General features: G+C 38.5%; 1 pseudogene; it reads left to right on the plus strand.

Annotated features, from left to right (window-relative positions):
* The first annotated feature begins 11,260 nt into the window (after positions 1–11,260).
* Positions 11,261–12,298, plus strand: LOC114206622 (bifunctional methylenetetrahydrofolate dehydrogenase/cyclohydrolase, mitochondrial pseudogene; annotated as a pseudogene).
* Positions 12,299–23,439: the final 11,141 nt, after the last annotated feature.

The raw sequence follows: 23,439 nt of genomic DNA on the forward strand, positions 1-23,439 counted from the left end.
GTTTCTCATTTCATTTATTGAGCGCTTTATCTCTGCTATGCTATTCCTTATCTCTGTGTTTAGGGTCATACTCATGTCTTCCACTCTTCCCTCAAGTCCAGTGAATATCCCTAGGATTATTGCTTTAAATTCTCTATCAGGCAGTTTACTTATTATCTGTTTTGCTTAGATCTCTGGCCATGGCCTCATCCTGTTCTTTCATTTGGAATAAATTTGTTTCCTCATTTTGTCTGCCTCTCTGTATCTGTTTCTATATGTTAAGAAAGTCAGCTATATCTTCTGCTCTTAAAAGTAGTTACTTTATAAAGAAAAGGTCCTGGAGTGCCCTGGAGTGCAGTGTCCCTGTTCACCAGAACCTGGTATTCTATGTGTGTTCCTTATGCCCTGCTGTTGGTCTGAATCACTTTTCCTTTCAGTACAGTCATCTACACTGACACTCTGCCTATTATGGGCTGTGCTGTGCTTGTTCCCTGTAGTGTTAGTGGGATCCAGACAGACCAGCTCTGGAAGGGCATGCCCACTGGGGAACTGGGAGTGGGGTGGCAGTATAAGCAAAATTTGCACTGGGCCACTAGTCCTATGCCAGATCCCCAAAGGCACTACAGAGGCTGGGGGCTATGCACCAGGGTACCCAGGGGGCAAAGTTGAACATGGCATGTAGTGATCACTGGGCATGGCCAGGCCCATTGTGCAAGGATGGCTGGGGGCCTAAGGCTGGGCATGGCATGGTAGCTGGGCACTGCACACAGTGCAGGGCAACAACTGTGCACCCACTGGCTGGGTGGGATGTGGGCAGGGCCACATGCAGGTTTAACAAAATTTGCTCTGAGCCCAGGCCCTAGGCTAGCAGGCTTGAAGTGGGTGAATCCTTAGGAGAACTTCACATGGCACACCACTAGCAGGTTAGGTCTGCTAGCAGATTAGGTAGCAAGTGTCTGTGCAGCCCCAACTCCCAGAGGTGGCCCTGTGTTTATGCTGGGGGCATGGGGGAGAGAAATGGCATCTGTCCCTCATTTTCAGAGAGGTCTCCCAACACATTCAGAAATCACTATGAACAGATCTGTCTCCTGTTTGCCCCCCATATTGTATAAACTGCTATTTTTATGTTGCCTCTCCACACAGGCTGCTGTCTCTTCAAGAGCAGCAACAGAGCTATCACTCACCCTCCAGGCTAGCTCAGTGCTAAGTCAGATGACTTTTAAAGCTCCAGGTTCCACTTCAAGCTCTATTACAAAGCATAATCATCAAAACAGTATGGTACTGGCACAAAAACAGACACATAGATCAATGGAACAGAATAGAGAGCCCAGAAATGGATGCTCAACTCTATGGCCAATTAATCTCCGACAAAGCAGGAAAGAATTTCCAATGGAAAAAAGACAGTCTCTTCAACAAATGGTGTTGGGAAATTGAACAGCCACGTGCAGAAGAATGAAATTGGACCATTTCCTTACACCACACACAAAAATAGACTCAAAATGGATGAAAGATCTAAATGTGAGACAGGAATCCATCAAAATCCTTGAGAAGAACACAGGCAGCAACCTCTTTGACCTCAGCCACAGCAACTTCTTCCTAGAAACATCGCCAAAGGTAAGGGAAGCAAGGGCAAAAATGAATTACTGGGACTTCATCAAGATAAAAAGCTTCTGCACAGCAAAGGAAACAGTCAACAAAACCAAAAAGACAACCGACAGAATGGGAGAAGATACTTGCAAATGACATATCAGATAAAGGGCTAGTATCTAAAATCTATAAAGAACTTATCAAACTCAACACCCAAAGAACAAATAATCCAATCAAGAAATGGGCAGAAGACATGAACAGACATCTTTCCAAAGAAGACACCCAAATGGCCAACAGACACATGAAAAAGTGCTCAACATTGCTTGGCATCAGAGAAATCCAAATCAAAACCTCAATGAGATACCACCTCACACCTGTCAGAATGGCTAAAATTAACAAGTCAGGAAACGACAGATGCTGGCGGGGATGAAGAAAAAGGGAAACCCTCCTACACTGTTGGTGGGAATGCAAGCTGGTGGAGCCACTCTGGAAAACGGTATGGAGTTTCCTCAAAAAGTTAAAAATACGGCTACCCTAGGACCCAGCAATTGCACTACTGGGTATTTACCCCAAAGATACAAATGTAGTGATCCGAAGGGGTACGTGCACCCTGATGTTTATAGCAGCAATGTCCACAATAGTCAAACTATAGAAAGAGCCAAGATGTCCATCAACAGATGAATGGATAAAGAAGAAGTAGTATATATATACAATGGAACAGTATGCAGCCATCAAAAAAAAACGAAATCTTGCCATTTGCAACGACGTGGATGGAACTAGAGGGTATCACGCTAAGCGAAATAAGTCAATCAGAGAAAGACATGTACCATATGATCTCACTGATATAAGGAATTCTTAATCTCAGGAAACAAACTGAGGGTTGCTGGAGTGGTGGGGGGTGGGAGGGATAGGGTGGCGGGGTGATAGACATTGGGAGGGTATGTGCTATGGTGAGCGCTGTGAATTGTGTAAGACTAATGAATCACAGACCTGTACCTCTGAAATAAATAATACATTATATGTTTAAAAAAAAAAAAAAGACGACAGTAGGAAAGGAAAAATGAAGGGGGGAATCAGAGGGGGAGACGAACCATGAGAGACTATGGACTCTGAGAAACAAACTGAGGGTTTAAGAGGGGAGAGGGTGGGGGGATGGGTTAGCCTGGTGATGGGTATTAAGGAAGGCACGTATTAAATGGAGCACTGGGTGTTACATGCAAACAATGAATCATGGAACACTACATCAAAAACTAATGATGTAACATATGGTGACTAACATAACATAATAAACTAAAATTAAAAAAAAAAAAAAAAAAAAACTCCAGGCTCCAAGTCCCACTGGTTTTATAAACTCACAAAATTCAACCCTTCCTGTTTTTAAATCCACCAGTTATGGGGATTAGTCTTCCCTGTGTGAGCTTCCTGGTGTGAGAGCCCATTTCCCTGCCTTCTATGCATGCAACTCCCTCCCTCCTGTGGGAAGGCTCCCTCTACCTTTCTGACCTTCATCTGACCTTTCAGATGCAGCTTCTTCTCTATATTTAGTTGTGGAGTTTGTTCTGCCAGTCTTTGGATTGCTCTCCAGTTTTTGACTTGGATGTGGATGATATCTAGTTGTAAACATGGGACAGGGTGAGCTCAGGGTCCTCCGACTCTTCCATCTTGCCAAGTCCCCCACCTTCCCTCTATTTTTTAAAGGCCTCTTTTACCTCTTTTAGTAGTTAACCACCTTTTGCTAGTTTAATAATTCTTTAGATTAAATACTGGTGTGATTTCTATCTCCTGATTGGACCATGATTGATTTACTGCCTCAGAGAGTTTCTGGGAAATTAAATTGATGCACTTTATGTAATAATGCAAATACCACCAATGCCTGGCACTTACTAAGTGTTAATTAATCCAGTTGTTATTCATTATGATGATATCTCTACAAAGCCACATGTGAAAGCCCTTATTTGGTTTGCCTATAAAGGTATGTCACAGTAAGAAAAAATAGGAAAAAATATGGATTGCTCTCAATTCTACCATTCTCCCTAAAAATGAACTCAGAAAAATGTCACCTTTGAACAGGAAGGTCAGCAGAATTCTACAGTGAAAGCAGAATTGTATTTGGAGTCACAAGATCCAGATTTGAAACAAGATAACCATTTCTATTGAACCATGACCAAAATCAATTTACCCATCACATCCCTGGTTCTTCCCTCTATAGAGCGGTAATAAAAATACCTATCTCAGGGTTTTCTAAGGCTTCAGTGACAGAATATATGAAAAGACTTTATATTTTACTAATGCTATTTATTATTAAAGATCTCTGTTGCTGCCTTTATGCCTATAGTGTGCCAAAGTCTTTGACAATGCTAGTAAGTATTATTATTGTATAACTACCAGTCAACAGCCTATTATGTGCCAGGTCTTTATGAATTATTTCATTAACCATCATAGCCCTACTGTATAAAAAGCATCTTTGGTGTCATCCTTGACTCCTATTAATCTCACACCCCACAGTCAATCCAACAGTGAACCATCTAAAAATCTACCATCATAATACAGTCAGACTTTGTCTACTTCTTAGGACCTCCACTCTACCATCCTGGCCTAAGACACTATCTTATCTTCCCTGGATTCTGTAATCACTTTCTAACTGGCTTTCTGGCTTCTGCCATTCCTCCACCTGCCACTAGTATGCACCCCACCCAGTCTATCCTCAAAACAATACCCATACGATCCTTTAAAAATATGTCATGTCATTTCACTCCTCTGCTCATAACTCTTCTTAGAATAAAGCCAAAATCCCTACAATGGCTCCCCGACCTTTCACAATATACCTACCTCACATTACTTTTCTGACTTTAGCACCTACTCTCCATTTGTTCCCCATAGTCCACTCGGGCTGGCCTCGTTCCTGTTCACAGAACATGCCGGGCAGAGCCCTGCCTAAGGGTCTTTGTATCTGCTCTTACATCTGCCAAGAACACTTGTCTCCCAGATGACCTTACATCTTGCTCACTTGCCTCCTTCAGGTCTTTGTTTAAAGGCTGCTTTCTCAGTCAGCCCATCCTGACTTCAGTTGTAGTTATTCAGCACCCTCACTCCACTACTTTCTCTCCCCCTTTCTCTATTTTACTCCATATTAATTGTCACTATCTGACAGATATGTCAGATACAATATGCTTACACTTATGAGATAGGATTCCTTATTTTTCAAATAATGAAAGCACGACTCAAATTGGATTAAACAAATGGGAATCTGTTTATCCAGGTAACTAGAAATTCCAGAGGTAGGCCAAACTTTGGAAGTATATGATCAAGTTCAGTCTCTATTTCCTGCCATTCACTTTCTACTTCAATATACTAGTTTTATCTTCCATGGCAGTAAACAAGTTGCTACAGAATCTCAGACTTTTCACCTACATACCCTACTAATCAGAGTAAAAACAGTGTGTATCGTATGCAAATGAGTTGCACATCACTCTGATAAGACCAAACCTAACCAATCACAGAGGCTACTGCAATGCCATGCACTGATCAACTTAGGCTCATGTCATTGCTCATCCCTGAACCAATCTTTGTGGCAAGGGATACTATTGCCTTATGTCAAATACAGGCTATGCACAGAGCTGGGGATGATGTCAAGTCTACTCCCAGGGAGCAGAATAGATGCTGGAAAAGCAAGTATGTCCATTACAGCACTGTGTCTGTACCTAATTAGAGAAAACTATATCTTAAAGATCAAGTGTCACAGCCAGTAAGTGGTAGAGCCTATACTCAAAGCAAGATCTACCTGAATCCAAAGCCAACAATGTCAGTTAAACTACATCTCAGTGACCACACATCACCATAAATTCCTCATAATCCCTGATATTTTCTCTCTATTAAAGAGGATATGTGTTTAAATGAGTTGATCAAAAGCAAATGTTCAGGCAAGAGGATAAACGTTAAGGGGATTCATAGGGAATAGAAAGGTAAGATTTCTTCCCTTCTCACACTTTTTACCACTTTCTCTCCTCAGCGGAAAATAGTGGGACTTCTGGCATAGGAACACTCCAAGGTTGTGCTATGAAAAAGAGTACAATTTAGTAAGAGAAAAGTTGATTTGTCTCATACATGACCATTCTGATTAACTTTGAAAAACTTAAAATCTGCTAGGTGAGATTTACCCCTGCCCTTCAGGATTATCTTAAAGTGAGACCTTCTTCCAAGAGGGAGTCAAGACCTAGAGATGAACAGAGAGAGGCAAAAAACAGTGAGGCAACCAATGTGAGGTGAATACATAGTGCATTGGAGTCTGCTTCTGTATGAACTGATGGAAACCTCAATGCAGCATCCTCAGAATTCTATTTGTGTTCCTGACCCACTGGTATTCATTGTTTTCCTTCTGGTACCTGCACTCCCTTTCAGCATCACAGAGGCATAATGAGCCAACACTTGGCTGCACAGGCCACCTAGAATTCTTTCTTAAACAGCATCATAAACAAGGTATATTTCTTTATCTGAAAATTTTTCCCTTAGGTTTTTCTTGAAGGCAAACAACCAGAACCACAAGCATTTTTACAAATGGTAGTATAGTTCTTCTAGTTTTATTTTTATAGCCTGGTTGTTTCTAAGGCCAACAAATTCAGCAGGTTGAGATAATCAGGGTAGACAGCAATCACAATCATTATCCAAAAGCAAAACTGGTTCTGTACCTCAGAACCTATCAGCCTATTGCTATAGTTTTTTTTAATTTTTTCTAATGATAGTACCCTATTCAGACATATATACCAGGATTATCTGCTATTTCTATGTGTATTCACACAGCTTTTACAGGACTTTTTTTAGTTTCCTCTGATAATCCTAGCATTTGGCCGCCTGAGGAACTTAATGTCAGGTGCAAAACCCAGAGATTGTACCCTGCACTCCCTTCCCTGGAACCATGTGATTTTCACAACTGCATTAAAAGGGGACCATTTATTATCTTTGTTTTTAAGCAGAGTAATCACTGGAAGAGGAATGCATTTTGTGTTTGATATTTGAAAATATAGTCAAGAGAAGGGCACATTTACTTCAGATGAATTTAGGTCTAGAGCACCTTTCTAGATCAATTATTAGAGGAAGAATCCATAAAACAAAATTTCAAGAGCTGCTTGAAGAAAATGAAGGCAAACAAAGATTAAGAAATAGGTGAACTAAAATATATGCCAGTATCATATTATTTACTTTAGATGTATTTACTTAATTTAGCAACAATACTATGAAATAAATATATTCCCCAAAAGAGGAATCTTTGACTCATGTAGGACAAATGTGCTACACAAATAATAAGAGCTATATTCTAACCCAGTTTCAACTGTGCTTAAAAGACAGTGAGTACTGGTAAGTATTTCCCAAAGCATGTTTCAAGAAACAATAGTGCCACAGAAAGTTGAGAACCAATACTTTCAAACCCAAACAAATAAGTTCAGAAGACCCTGGGTTAAACAAAGTTAGTTATTCTTATAATTGCAAGATGAGACATTTGTATATTAATTATGGTATGAATCTTGAAGTCAAGATATTTTTATACAGCATTTCCACAACTCATTTGACTGCTGAAGCCCTTTGCACACACACCTTGGGATACTAATATATGTTTCAAGGAATATTCTGAGAAACAGTCTGACTTTCTGCACTAGCACTCAAAAACAGAATCAATATTAACATTAGAAGCTCAGATGAGCTTTTATGCTTAGAAGTTTTCATTAAGCTTTGCATATGTAGATCAATGAGGATCAAGTGCATAAACAGAAAATATGCTAGCCCATATTCTTGCCGTCTATCACACAGTATAGTGGACCATTTTAAGTCAAACAGACAAAATGGTTCACTTGCCAAAATAAATGAGAACGTGTACCAAAGGTCCACAGTGTAGCAAAGTGAAATAAAATTCTTACCAAGTCAACTTTTGCAAAGGAGAAAAAGAGAAGGAAAATGTGATGATGGTAAATAGCTCTATCAAAGTGTTTTAGGAAGGGAATTTAATAAATTTTCTATTGTAAATAATGTACAATAAAACAGTCTATTTGACATTCTCCATTGATTTTAGTTGAAGAAATGTAATCCTAGGGAACAATGTTCATGGAAAAATTGTCCATCAAGATGTTGGTATTCATTATATTCACCAATGTGTGCTTGAGGCCTGAATAGAACATGACTTACACAAAGCAAATCCCACAGCATCCTCTCCTGGAACAAAAGCTAGCTGGTTTTAAAACTGAATTGGCAGAAGGTACAATGGTAATCACTTCAATTTTCAGATATGGGGATATTTTACAATTCAAGCAAGTTGTTTTATATACATACATATACATGTGTTTATATATAGGCTTATATACATATAAACATACACACACATCCTGCTTTCTTTCTCTCCCTTCTTCCTTTTACCCGGAAGTTCCTATAAGACCTCAAGCTGGCCCTTGCTGATGGAAGCTAATGTTTTCAATTGTCCATAAATTTCTCATCTTGAATAAGGTTATTCTGCATTATTTCTCATAGGCTGTGCACTATAGTTTACAGACTTAGATTTGACTCCAAGTCACAAAACAAAATAGTTATGAGACCTCATTCAAGTTATTTAACTTTTTAAGATTCAGTTTCCTCTTCTGTATTCACTTGCTGTGAATATCAAATTATATGTTATTGTAAAGTGTGCAGCAGAGTTTTGGGCATATAAGAAATGGTAGCTATTATCAAGTTCTGACGGTTGTGAACATGAGCCCATCTAACATTGACAAAGGAAATCTACAGTATTGTACTGTTCTCAAATGTTTTCACAGAGGTATCTTTAACAACAAAGAACAGTAACTTATGTCCCACCACTTACATTCCCAAGGCATTTGAGTCCTTAGGCCCAACACAGAAAAATGACATTTCTTTAGTGTGTTTTCATCTTCTAAAATCATGTAAACTTGGTTTTATATTCAATAATATATCCTTGTCTATTTTTTTTTGGTTTTCCTCTTTAAATTTTTTATTGCTATGTTAATCACGATACATTACATCTTAGTTTTTGATGTAGTGTTCCATGGTTCATTGTTTGTGCATAATACCCAGTGCTCCACACAGAACGTGCCCTCTTTAATACCCATCACCAGACTAACCCATCCCCCCACCCCCCTCCCCTCTAGAACCCTCAGTTTGTTTTTCAGAGTCCATAGTCTCTCATGGTTCGTCTCCCCCTCCGATTTCCCCCCCCTTCATTCTTCCCCTTCTGCTATCTTTTTTTTTTTCTTAACATATATTGCATTATTTGTTTCAGAGGTACAGATCTGTGATTCAACAGTCTTGCAAAATTCACAGCGCTCACCATAGCACATACCTTCCCCAATGTCTATCACCCAGCCACCCCCTCCCTCCCACCTCCCCACCACTCCAGCAGCCCTCAGTTTGTTTCCTGAGATTAAGAATTCCTCATATCAGTGATGTCATAAAATACTTTCAAATTACTTACAACTAAGGAAAATTAATGGTTGCAGAAGACACTAGGCAGCAAATAACAAAGTTTGAGAAACACAAGTTTGAAGAGCCTGTATTAGGTCATATAATCAGTTTGTAGTTAATTCCCCTTCACTGTAAGCTTGCGCTGTGTTCTACAATTTCTTAACCATGAATATTTATTGAATGCTGCCCTGACTGTGTTCACGGGGGTTGGGTAGGCCTAATAAGAGCCCTTCTCATTAAGGGTTTTAATGAGAAGGATGGTGGGTTGAAATAGCATCATAAGAAGTAGAATAAAAATCATAGTCAAGAAGACAAAAAGAACAGTTAAGCAAGAGCCTTGAGTCAAGTAGAAAATAATGAGGTCAAAAGAGAAGTTAAGTACACCAAGAAATGGATCAAGGGGAGCAAATCAAGAAGGAGGCTATGAATGACAGGTTCCTATATTGACTACGTAGTGGGGAACAAGTACTAGGGCAATGCTTATCATGAACATATGATAATGCTAGGTGCCAAAACCTATGTAAGCCAAAAAGGCAAGATGTTTATCCCTTAAATCTAACAATTTTAAATGAGACAATAAAGACAAACATAAATATTTTTATCTTTTCTCTGTTTTAGAATCCAATATTAAAATAGCTAATACCTACTGAACCAGTACCAGGCATCAGGCTCTTTTCTAAACACTTCACAAGCATCAACTCAGTTAATCCTTAACAAAAGTGGATATAATTAATTATTTCATTTTACTGATATAGAAATAAGCTTAAAGAAGTCAAATAAGTTGCCCAAGATTATATATCTAATAAGTAAAAGAGCCAAGATTCAAGCTCAGGTAATCTAGTTCACCAAACCATCATGCAATTAAAAAGTGGAATAAGGAGTAAGAAAAAAAAAATGAGGTCACAGGGATTGGTGGCTGAAATATCCAGGACAAGATTGGTATATTTGTCAGAGACTTTCAGTGCAAGGGAAGGGACACCAACTAAAAATATTTTAAGTACAAAAAGGATGAATTAATCCATGAAACTGATTAATTCAGAGGTTACTAGATTCAGACACAATTGGATCAAGTAATGCAAATTATGTCATTAGCTCTGTCTCTCTCTCACCTGCCCCATCTCTCAAGTTTGATTTTCTCTGTGTATTATTCTAATTCTATCATATTACAAATTCACCCATGGATTTCCTCAATGCATCCAAGGAAGTTGACCCATCAAAAAGCCCATATCAAAAATCCATAGAAAAGAGAATGTCTCTCTCCAATATCCATATGTACTTCCCAGGGAAGGATTATGATCAACTCTGTGTATCCCCCAAATTATTCTGACCCCAAAAAAATGGAGACTTAAGCTGGCCAGGCCTCAGTGACAATGGACATCCAGATGTGGGGTTTTTTTATACAATGGGAGGGGAGCAGAGGGATAAGAGAAAAGGTGATATGTTAGCTAGAAACAATAGCTAGTAATAAAGTCCATTACCAATGGCATATGGAATTTGCTTGTCCTGAGTCATGGGACAATATGGTAGACCTAGTAGTTTTGCTGAGCTGAGACAGGCAAATGACTTTCAAACTAGCCTTAATAACAATCATAGTGATTTCAAGAGTAAGCAATTGTGCACCACTTTACAGTTGAAAAGCATTTTCCACACATTACTTCCTTTGAAAAAAAATGATTCACTTCCCTCTCACTTTTGCCAGAAGATGGGTTCTCGTTTGCTGTCATCTCTTCAGAGATTTACTCTAAGAAATATTGATCAAAATGTCTAATGTTTCACTTCTCCAAAACCAGCTTTATAGGATATGGATGATATAAACACTCCAGAAGCTATACCATTTAGCCTTGATCTCAGCAACTGCCCTTTAACACAATACTCTGGAACCTCCCACATCTGAAGCTACTCACACTGAGCCAGTAGTCAACATTTAAGAATCTACTGGGCAATGCCCTACTGATAAAGCTAAAGTAAACATTTTTAATGTTTGAAATAGGACCCATTAGTCTCAGCATATAAACTCGTGCACACCATAAATTTAAGGCTAAGACTATAAAAAGAGTGCTGATGTCAAAATTATTTTAAATCTATAATGTTTACATGAAGCATCTCAACATGGAAAATTAAAATAAACTACAGGCATAGATACCAGCAAAATGTTCAGAATGTTTTGGGTAGTTAACACAGATTAACAACATGAGTAAAAGGACACATTAGCCTGATGAGGACATCAGTGTGGGCAATGGCTGCTGCTTCCCTGGTGTCCACACTGGCCACCCGGGTACTCTGGCCCACACAGAGCTGCCACCTCTGCCATCAGCTCTTCCACTTCTTGGTAGCTGGAACTTAAGCTGTTGTCACTTCTGGAAGGAAACGCCCAGCAGATCAAGCAGGAAGTGCAGCAGGAGGTGGAAGAATGGGTGGCACTGGGTGACAAGCGGCCACACCTGAGCATGGTTCTGGTTGGTGAGAATCCTGCAAGTCACTCCTACATCCTCAACAAAATCAAGGCAGCTGCAGAAGTGGGAATCAACAGTGAGACAATTGTGAAACCAGCTTTAATTTCCAAGGAAGAACTGTTGAATTTAATCAATAATCTAAATAATGATGATAACACAGATGGCCTCCTTGTTCAGCTGCCTCTTCCAGGGCTCATTGAGGAGAGAAAGATCTGCAATGTTGTTTCTCCAGACAAGGATGTTGATGGCTTTTGTGTAATTAATGTAGGACAAACATGTTTAGATCAGTATTCCATGTTATCAGCTACTCATGGGGTGTATAGGAAATAATCAGAAGAATTAGCATTCCAACCCTAGGGAAGGAATGTGAAATGTGGCTGGAAGGTCAAAAAATGCTGGAATGCCCATTGCAAAGCTACTACACACAGATGGGGCACATGAATGTCCTGGAGGTGATGCCACTGTTATAATACTCCCAAAGAGCAACTGAAGAAACCTACAGTTCTTGCAGGCATTGTGGTCTCTGCTGCAGACAGTCCAAATCTGATAACAGCAGATATGATCAAGGAGGGAGCAGCAGTCATCCATTTAGGAATAAATAGGGTTCAAGATCCCATAACTGCTAAACCCAAGTTGGTTGGAGATGTGGGTTTTGAAAGAGTCAGAAAGAAAGCTGGTTACATCACTCCAGTCCCTCGGGGGTGTTGGTCCCATGGCAGTGGCGATGCTCACGAAGAATAATTATTGCTGCAAAAAAAGCACTGAGGCTTGAAGAGTGGGAAGTATTGAAGCCTAAGGAGCGTGGAGTAGCAACAAATTAACTGTCGTGCCTTCTGTGATGAAGAACACTCCAAGCCAGTTCAAGAGGCAAAAGAGGCCAACAGAAATGCAATGTTTTTTTATGTATTTTACTGAAATGGTTTAGAATGATGCTTTGTATTTACTGAAAGCTTAAATGGGTGGGTGTTTGTGCACATAGCTCTGCAGTACCTCACCACGGAGCATGCCAGTATCATGCTGGGTGGTATGATCCAGCCAAGAGAAAAGCCATTACCCTACTGATTAACATGGAGGACACTGTCTTGTTGAAAATAGATACTTACCTTTGTCAAGCCACTTCAGTTAAAATCTGCCTTTTCTAGGATCGCATTTCCCAAGTGCTATTCCAATAAAAGTTGATACTCAATTTAGGTTCCAAACCTTTCAAGTTCAACTGGTCAAACCAAAGGAAAAATGTAGCTAGAGAAAATTAGGGAAAAGGTAAAAAGGAAGAGATGGAAATTGAGTAGAAAAAAATTACTCTAATTTTTACATATTGTATGTAAAAACTACATGTTAATGGTGTCCTGAGCTGTTATGCCATGGCTTAGTCATTGGGAAAATGTTCAGGGTTGTTCCACATACTGTTAGCCTCATTTCAGTTACATTCACGAGGTTTCCCAAATTTTCTTCTAGGACTGAAAGGCTTATTTTATAGATTATTTGTGTGTATTATCATATCTGGCTTTTCCTACACCCTTAAACTTAATCATTACATCTTTGTACTGACAGGGGTGACTGTATAGTCTCCTCAGTATATCCTGAAACCTATTTTTGATAAACAAAACTTGGGCTGGATAATCATTAGGGCAGCTTGTATAAGTATGTAACTTACTTTTCCACCAAAGACTTGTCAGTAGCCATCTGCTTTTCTCTGATGTACCTGTTGACTTTCCCCATGGGCTTTTGAGAACTTGAGTTAATATTGAATTTAATCAGACTTTCTGATTAAAAGGTTTTTTGTGTGTTTGTTTCACAGTTGTTTTTTTTTTTAAATAAAACACCTCTGACTGGTATGGGGGGAAATAAAAGATATATTTAGTTAGTTTAGGAGCAAATATTTTTTGAGTGCCTGCCATGAACCAGACACTGTGCTTGAAACTGGGCATAAAAATATAAATAATATCTCTGTACTTGAGGCACTTAATATTTAGGGGAGAACAATGCAAACACACAGTGGCAATTTAATAGGGTATTTGCTGAGCAAGACGAATACTTAGGGTACTAAGGAAGACTGAGGGTATTAAGAGAGTACAGAGAAAGGGGAAAACTGACCCAGTTTGGAGATTAGGTATAGGCTTCCTAGAAATTATAATGCCTGAGTTAGGTTCTAAAAAAAGGGTAAGAATATCCATGTGAAGGAAAGTAAGAGGAAGATTCAAGGCAAAAGGAAAAAAAGTGAACAAATGTGTAGAAATGTGGAACAGCATGAGGTATGCTAAGACAAACACATAGTTCCAATCTAAGTGTAAATTATAAGGCATGAAGTTGGAGGAGATGAAGCTGAAGAAGCAGTGTTATGGACTAAATGTTTGGGTCCCCCCAGATTCATATGTTGAAGCTCTAACCTCAAATGTGATATTAGAGGCCTTTCAGTGGTAATTAGGTTTAGATGAGGTCATGAAGGTAGAACCTTGCTGATGGGATTAGTGCCTCCATAAGAAGAGGAAAAGACACCAGAGCTTCCTCTATCCACCATGTGAGGACACAGCAAGAAGGTGGCCATCTGCAGGATAGGAAGAGGGCCCTCACAGGAAACCCAAATCTGCTGGCACCCTGATCTTGGAACTCCCAGCCCCCAGAACTGTGAGAAATAAATGTCAGTTGTTTAAGCCACCCAATCCATGGTATTCTGCTACAGTAGCCCAAGCCAACTAAGACAGGTAGGTAAGAATAAGTTCAGAAAGGCTCCAAATACCTTATGGAGTAGCTTCCACTTTACTTTGTAAGGAATGGGAAGTCACTGAAGGGTTGTAAGCAGAAGCCAAAGTCAGAGTTATATTTAGATGAGTAACTGGCAACTTTGCCGAGCATGATCACAAATCATATAGCAGAGTCTCCCATGAAGTGACTATTGTAGTTAGTAAAGGACAGAGGGGTTTACAGCTTGTAGTGGTATAAACAAAAAGAGATAAAAATTCAACAAATTTGTAGGAAGAGATAAAAATAACCAGATTGTGGTAATTATTGTGTGTGCAGTGAATGGGCTAGTGAAGAATCAAGATTCATACTTGAGTATTACACCTAGAGAAATGGGTAGATGGCACGAAAAATAAAGGATATCAGGAATATAGGAAGAGGAACAGGATGGGGCACAAACAGGAGAGGAAGAAGACACGTCTTTGACATGTGATGCTTAACCTGCCAAAGAATATCCATGTATATCAAGCAAAAAGTTGTATTTGAGCCTCATTCTTAGTGGAGAGGCAGAAATACAAATTTATATAACATGAGAGACAAAGAGATTCCTTAAGCTTCTAGAGAATAAAGAAAACCTATGTGAATAATCAGAAATCATAATAGCTTTAGACCTCTTAAAAACAAGAATGAAATTCCAAAGACAATGAACCTGGAGGTTGTGGTCCCACACAAGTCTCATAATGCAGTACCTGTAATTAAGTCTAGAGGGAAAGGCAGGTCTTAATAATTGTGGGGGAACGCCTGGGTGGCTCAGTCAGTTAAGCGGCTGCCTTCAGCTCAGGTCATGATCCTGGGGTCCTGGGATCGAGTCCCACATGGGCCTCCCTGCTCCATGGGGAGCCTGCCTCTCCCTCTGCCTGCTCCCCCTGCTCATGCTCTCTCTCTCTGTCAAATAAATAAATAAATAAATAAAATCTTTAAAAAAAAGAAAATAATTGTGGGTGTTGCTTTTGTCATATGGACTAAAATGGAATCTAATACATACAAATCCAATCAAGTGTGAGAGCTGAATTGGCAAGAAAGCCACACCCTAGACTAAAAAGAAATGGGACTGCTGAAGAGGTAAAACACCCCAGGGCTCTTAACTTGCTAAAGGCAGGAAACAAGCTTTGAAAGCTGCTCAGGCACCAAAAATGGCATATTCCAATGCTCTCTCTTTAGAAATAGCCAAGGACAGAGATGGGAAAGGAAGAATGACTCAGAAGGTGGAGAAAATCTTATAGAAATAGAGTAAAAAAATTTAAAAAAAAACAAGGGGGAGAAAATATTGGGAAATTAGAGAACAAGTATACTGTAATAGGAGTTCCAAAGAAGGAAATTAGAAAAAACTGGAGAGGAGGAAATCACTGAATAAATAAGAACATTTCTCAGAACTCAAGGACATAAGTCTGCAGACTAAAAGGGCCCACCATATACACAAATAGACTCGTATTGAGGCATATCATCATACATTTTCAGAATATGGGAGGAAAGAGAAGATTCTACAAGCTTTCTGAGAAGGAAAAAACAGTCTATATGAAAGGACAGAAATCAGAATGCCTTCAGACCTCCCACAGCAACATTGGAAATGAGACAAGTGGGAAAATGTCTGCAAGATTATGAAAAAAAAAATATTTCCAATCTATAGTACAATATTCAGGCAAACTATTGATCAAATGGGAATATGGGGCGCTGAGGTGGCACAGTCTATTGAGCGTCCAACTCTTGGTTTCTGCTCAGACCGTGATCTCAGGGTCATGGGATTGAGACCCAACTCAGGCTCCATGCTCAGCATGGGGTCTGCTTGAGATTTTCCCTCTCTCTCTCTCTCTCAAATAAATAAATCTTTTTTAAAATGTGAGTAGAATAAGATTATTTTTAGATATTCAAAGTCTGAACAATATTTACTTCCCAGTCACAATTTCTCAGGAAGCTACTAGAGGACGCCCTACCAAATACACAGAGTAATCCAAGGAAAAGGAAGTTATGGAATATAAGAAATAGAACACTCAACACATGAGAGAGCCAAAGGGAATCCCAGGATAATGATGAAGACCCCAGGAAGACAGCAGTATAGCAGCTGTATAGAGGGCGCTAGTCCAGGTCTGAGTAGTATGCTCCACAGTTAAACTTGCTGAGTAAGTTATGATATCATTACCAAGATGGTTGAATGGACCACATGCTGAGGACACTCATTACAGCCTCAAAGAAGTTCTGCTTTTACAAACTTCTGAGAACTGGAGGCTGGCTAATGTGAATTTGAAATCCAAAATATAGAGCAGGACTATATTCCTATTAAAAACCAGCAGTTGGCTCAGGACAACTATACCCATAACCCATTGTGATGAGACCTACATCTTCCAAGACTAATTCATGATCTTGCCCCCTTACCTTTCCAGGGAATGCCTAAATTCTCAGAGACGCAGAAGCCAGATTATGACCTGGAAACTCTATTTATAGGTTTTCTTCTGAAACCTTGCATCTATCAATGGTAGTACTATCCTCTCTGTCATAGCTAGGTTTGTACTCACTACTGTCTCTTTATACTATCACCCTTCACATTCTTTTTACGTGAAAATAATCACTGATAAAAATAATAAAATATTAAACTGAGAATAAAAGAGAAAAGGAAAACATCTGTAGGGATATAGATCAATCTTATCACAGTGGTATATTTTTCAGAGTCCATCAGCAAAACAGAAAACTAATTTATTACATTGCAAACACAGAAGCTATTTAACACAGGAGTTAGAAGGCTAAGAGAATGCAGAGGAAATACTAAAGGAAACCAAAAGTAATAACTGCAAGAAAGAGCTACCATATCCTTGGTCTGGGCAACAAAAGGGAGATGGGGTTACAAGAATCCAGATACATAAAGGAGGGGCCTGGAGGAGTGAGTTCAGACCTTTGTAGGGAATCCCACCTGTTTCATCTGTACTTCTGAGGAGTCCCTGAGGCTGGTTCTGGAACTGCCAAAAGAACATGGAGATTGGGGCAAATTACCAGTGCTGGGACTAATACTGAATGGAATGGGAAAAAAACTGAGAAGTGCCTTTTCCCTCTTCCCACCCCCTATTGATAAGAACCTTCCAGGAAGCCATCTGGTAAAGAAGTCTGGGAAATGTCACTGGCAGAGGCACAGCCCCAGCTGCCCCAGCCGCAGCATCACAGAGTAAAAGGAAGGCAAACTTGTTGCTGAGGACTCCAGATAATAACTAGTTCAGCTGGCTACATCTGGAGATGAAACTAAAGATGCGGAATGGTTTTGCTTTTTCTCTGTCATTTGAATCTTTCTACAAGAATATATCTATATTTTACTTGAAATTTTAAAATGAAAAATCTTTAAGGGAAGCTTTAAGTTGATTATCAAATTAAGTGTATTTATATTTGTCCAATACATTCATGAAAGGAATAAAATTGTTTCATAAGAAAGATAAAATTTTCTTTCACATTATGCAATACCTAGTACAGTTTTGTATGGCATGAAGAAATTTCTAAATAATTTAAAACAGATTTTTTTTACATTCAAATATATTTTATGGTGAATAACTAAAAATAGAAAATGCAAAGTTCCCATACTTTGTCAAAGGACTGAAAATGTGCTATATATTGGTCATGAGGAGATAAGGTCAAGACACTGAGCCAAAAAGCCCTGGCCTTGGACTCCTGCTCTACCATTTACTATTTGAGCAAATTGCTTCATCTTTCAAAGACTCAGTTTCCTCAATCTATAAAATGAGGAAAAGATTCCCAGATGAAAATATGGCAGCATCTTAAGTGAGAATAGATTAAATGGTTGTCATAATGAGAGCACAAAATAACAGGATTTTAGAAATCATTGATTGAAAAAGATTGAAAATTATTCAAACAGATAAATTTTTCACCTAAGATGTATATTCCTCTAGATCTGGGTGGATGTTACAGCTTTTCCTAAATTGAGAACACAACTAGAGGCAATAAAGGATTTGTTCATTAGAGATTTTACGCTGTTATTTGAATATGTCTAATTAATGGAGCCTTTGGCTCGGGTCATGATCCCGGAGTCCCACTTTGGGCTCCCTGCTCAGCAAAGGAGCCTGCTTCTCCCTCTGACCCTCCCCCCTCTCATGTACTCTCTCTCTCTCTCTCATTCTTGCTTTCTCAAATAAATAAATAAATCTTTAAAAAAAATAATTTATGGAAAGTATAATATGTTGGATGCTGTGCTAATCTCACCTAAGAAAAGCCTAACTGGTTGGCTCACACAGTTACAAACTCGAGACACCACCAACACACACACACAAGCAAAGTATGTTCTTGGCTTTGGGACTGCCATTGCTATTTGCAGAGACTAGTGATGTTTGCCTGATTCCAAGACAACACGAATTACTTCAGTCTTTGTTCAAATTTCATCTTGGATTGCTGTATATCAAGTTTTTTTGGTTTGCTGACATTGTTTTCCAGCCCTGCACAGTTCTCTCATGTCAGTTGAGGCTAGGTTTCCATTTGTCCTTACATTTTTCACTTCTTTGTAGCTACTCGCTGAATTCTCCAATGCTTCAACTAGTCAGTGTGTATATATGTAAATATCACTAGATGTGATAGTAAACCTAGGCACTGGTTTTTGTCATTCATCCATTCATTCTTAAATTCATACATTTATTATCTTCTAAATACTGAGCTCCATACTTGATGCTGTATATACATAAATAAATAAGGCAATATACTTGCCCTCAAAGACATCTAGAAAAGGAAAAGGACACAGAAACAGAAAATTAAAATACACTGAAAATGATTTTAAAACAAAGAGACTTCAGAGAGGTAAAAAGAACAGATAGATCCTGGAGGAGTTCAATTTTATATTTATAACTCCAGAAACTTTAGCAGTATGAATATTAGATGCTATCTACTGTAGGATCCAAAGAAATCCTGGAGCGCCTGGGTGGCACAGCTGGTTATGCATCTGACTCTTGGTTTCAGCTCAGGTTGTGATCTCAGGGTTGTGAGATGGAGCCCTGCGTCAGGCTCTGCACTCAGCACAGAATCTGCTTAAGACTCTCTCTGGCCCTTCCCCCCGCTCCCACTCTCTCTCTCTCTCAAATAAATAAAAATAAATCTTTAAATAAATACATAAATAAACACATAAATAAAGACATCTCTAGCTAATTTCATATTTTCCCTAAAAGACTCACCCAAACCCCACTGCCTTTTGTATGTGGCTAGCGTTTATATGTACATGCGGGTGTCTGAGTTGTTGCTGTTGCATTACTAATACTATTGTGTGTTGTTTTTGTTAATATTTTCCTTTTTGTTCTTTGCTACACAGATATGTGAATATGGTAACTGCTCTTTACCCTGTATTGCCAAAGAAGTCCTGGGTTATGTGAAAAGGTCCCCTTAAAAATCAGACCTAGGTCACCAACTGACAGTCAGCATCCTACTACTAACTCAGTGAAGAATACAATTCACAATACTTGTTTGAGATAAATAGTTTAAAAATAAACTGACACTAGTCAGAATGGCTAAAATTAACAACACAGGAAACAACAGATGTTGGCAAGGATGCAGAGAAAGGGGAATCCTCTTACAGTGTTGGTGGAAATGCAAGCTGGTGCAGCCACTCTGCAAAACAGTACAGAGGTTCCTCAAAAAGTTGAAAATAGAGCTACCCTACGACCCAGCAATTGCACTACTAGGTATTTATCCAAAGGATACAAACATAGTGATTTGAAGGGGCACATGCACCAAGATGTTTATAGCAGCAGTGTCCACAATAGCTAAAATATGGAAAGAGCCCAGAAGTCCATTGACAGATGAATAGATAAAGAAGATATGGAATATATAGACAATATTACTCAACCATCAAAAAGACTGAAATCTTGCCATTTGCAATGATGTGGATGGAACTAGAGGGTATTATGCTAAGTGAAATAAGTAAGTCAGAGAAAGACAAATAACATACAATTTCACTCATATTTAAGAAACAAAACAGATGAACATGGGGGAAGGGAAGGAAATACAAAATAAGATAAAAACAGAGAGGGAGGCAAACCATAATAGACTCTAAACTCTAGGAAGCAAACTGAGGGTTGCTGGAGGGGAAGTGGGTGGGAGGATGGGGTAATTGGGTGATGGGCATTAAGGAGGGCACTCAATGGAATAAGCAATGAGTGTTATACAAAACTGATAAATCATAAAATTATACCCCTGAAATTAATAATACACTACATGTTAACTAAATTCAATTTAAATAAAAAGTTTTTAAAAACTGATTTTGAAACATGGAGAGGTGTAATAACCTCGTTCAGGGTTTCTCAATCTAATCTAATCTCACTACTGAAATTTTGGGCCAGGTAATCCTTTGTTGCAGGAGACTTCCCTGTGCATTATAGAATGTTTAGCAGCATCTGTGGTTTCTACTGGATGCCAGTAAGACCTTACTATTAAGTCATGACTATCAAAAATGACTCCATACATTGCCAAATATCTCTTTGGAGGCAAAATCACACACAATTGAGAACCACTGTCCTAGTCAAAGCACATACGTCAGTTTAGCTGACCATTTGAAAGCTGACTCTCAAAACAACTGTCTTGCAGATTACAGAGATATTTGAAGAGTTCTGGCACTATTTGCTGGGACTTTTCAATTCTTGATATGGTTCCCAATTGTGAATGGATCTGAGATGAGGATACATACAAATAACCGTAATTATAGATTAAAGCAATAAATTATTGAGTATCTGAAAGTTGGCAGGCAATGCAGCAGCTAATTTACATGAAAGTAGTGTGCACTGAGCAATTACTATGTGTCCAGTAAATAAATTATTACATTCATTATCTCATTTAATTTTCACAACAACCTTACAATATAGATGCTATCTTTATTCCAGTATTACAGATAAGGAAACTGAGGTTTAGAAAGGTTAAATTGGAACTTCTAATCAAAATGGTCAGCTAAACTGACATAGGAAACCAACACCTTCTATTACTACAAAAACATAGAAATGCTAGATTTAGAAAAATACATAGTTTTTAATTTAAAATTAATAGTAAAGATTCAAAGCAAGAAATGTTATTCTGCAGGTACCAGAAATGAGAGGGAATACACAGCTGTAATAGAATATTGAAATCAGATGGGTATAATGAAATCACTGGGGTCTGAGATACTAATACTCTGACAGAAAACTGATATTACAGTCTCCGAATAAATTCAGAAGTCAGGAAAATCCCCTTGGCAAAGTTCCACCTACTAACAATGTGGCATGATTATAAGCCATCTACCCTGAGCCTTGGCTGGAAAAAGTCTACCTCAAGAGATAAGATTTCCCAGCCTACATCTAGCAAAAGTATAATATTCCAATTCATTCATGATTTGCAGGGGGACACAGAGCTAAAAAGCTAACATAAAAGCATTTCCAAAATGAGTGAACATATAGGACTACATCAGAAGCAGCTATAAAATTATCAATAGGGTCATTTCTATGAATCAAAAAAAGTGAAACCTGAACAATAAATAGTTCCATCAAGAAAAGAAATATCAGTGTTAAATTAAATTTTAAGAGTGGCAATTTGAAATACTGAATTTTCTTCTTTAACTCTCCAAGTGACACATATATTAACCTCTATACAACTAGTATATTTATAGCAATCAATCAATAATTGTCTATTTACTCAATAAGCATTCTAGAGCATCTACTATATGCAGCATGCTAGGCTGAGTAAGGCACAGTACTGGTCCTCATAGAACTTAGATTTCAATTACTTTCCTTTTTAAAAAAATGTATTTTTATTGTGGTAAAATACACATAAAATTTACCATTTTTACCATTTTTAAGTGTACAGCTCAGTGACGTCAAGTACATTCACACTGTTGTGCAACCATCACCACAATCTAACCCCAGAACTTTTTCATCATCCCACATTGAACTTCTGTACCTATTAAACAATAATTCCCCAGTGTCCCTTCTTCCCCTGTCCCAGGTAACCACTAGTCTACTTTCCATCTCTATGAATTTGACTAGTCTAGGTACCTTATATAAGTATAATAATACAATATCTGTTCTTTCACATCTGGCTTATTTCGCTTAGCATAATGTCTTCAATCTCTGTCCAAGTTGTGGCATGTGTCCGAATTTCCTTCCTTTTTAAGGCTAAAATAATGTTCTGTTGTATGTATATACTACATTTTGTTTATCCTCCATTACTTTAATTTTAAATAGCTAATCCCTCATTTTATTTCTTTCAAAGAGATACCATGAGGTTTTTAGAATTACTTTTTCAAGCTAGTGCCTGTAGCATCACAGTAGCTCCCCAGATGCCAGTTCCCTGCTTTTGCTGCCACCAAAGTATAAGGTGCCCTCTTTTATGGTTTTAGTTTTCGAAACAATTCCTGACCCTTCTGTATTTCTCTTTATAAGTCATCGGGACAGTTATACACACTTTCAGGTGTCTATTTTTAAAGTAGTATTTTCTAGTTTATGTATAGTCAGAAACATTTCAAATTAAGCAATTTCAGGTACGTAGAGAATTCAGTTTGGGGATCAGTCCTTACTGGTTTCTTCATTTGGGTAGTATTGCTAGTCTACCCGGGACTATACTGCCACAGTTCATTTTGCTCCAGGACCAACGTGCCTAGCTCTCCAATATGTTTAGATACCCTTCTCAGTTTCTGAATGTCACTCATTCTCTTGTGTTTTATTACATTCATTCTTTTTCATCTTCAAAAAAAAAAAAAATGAGCTGACCAGAACTATAAAGCATTTAAGAAAACATATTGCCTTGAGTAGTCAGCAGAGGCTGAAGAATCATCAGTAACAAAGCAATCAAGAAAGACTTCAAAATAATATAATTGTCATTTTATAATATCCAATGAGGGAGAAAAAGAAACAAAGCCCTAAAGAAAGAATATTATTAAAGGTGGATGTGGGCGGGGGGGCACCTGGGTGGCTCAGTTAAGTGGCTGACTCAAGATTTTGGCTCAGGTCATGATCTCATGGGTTGTGGATCAAGCCTTGTGGTCGGCTCCATGCTCACCAGGAAGTCTGCTTGAGATTCTCTCTCTCCCTCTCCCTCTGCCCCTCCCCCCACCTCTCTCAAATAAATAAATAAATCTTTTAAAAAAGAGGGGGATGTGGAAAACAAATTCTTTAAATCTAAATTATAGTCACTGAAATTCAAAAAAAAAAAATCAATAGCTAAGATAAACAGGATTCCCCTAAGAGAATCCCTGAATAGAAGAGAGCTCTGTAGGAATCATCCAGAACAT

Source organism: Eumetopias jubatus, unplaced genomic scaffold, assembly GCF_037043125.1.
Source record: "Eumetopias jubatus isolate StellerSeaLion01/CBP00866 unplaced genomic scaffold, mEumJub1_p1.0 scaffold_2, whole genome shotgun sequence".
Lineage (NCBI taxonomy): Eukaryota > Metazoa > Chordata > Mammalia > Carnivora > Otariidae > Eumetopias > Eumetopias jubatus.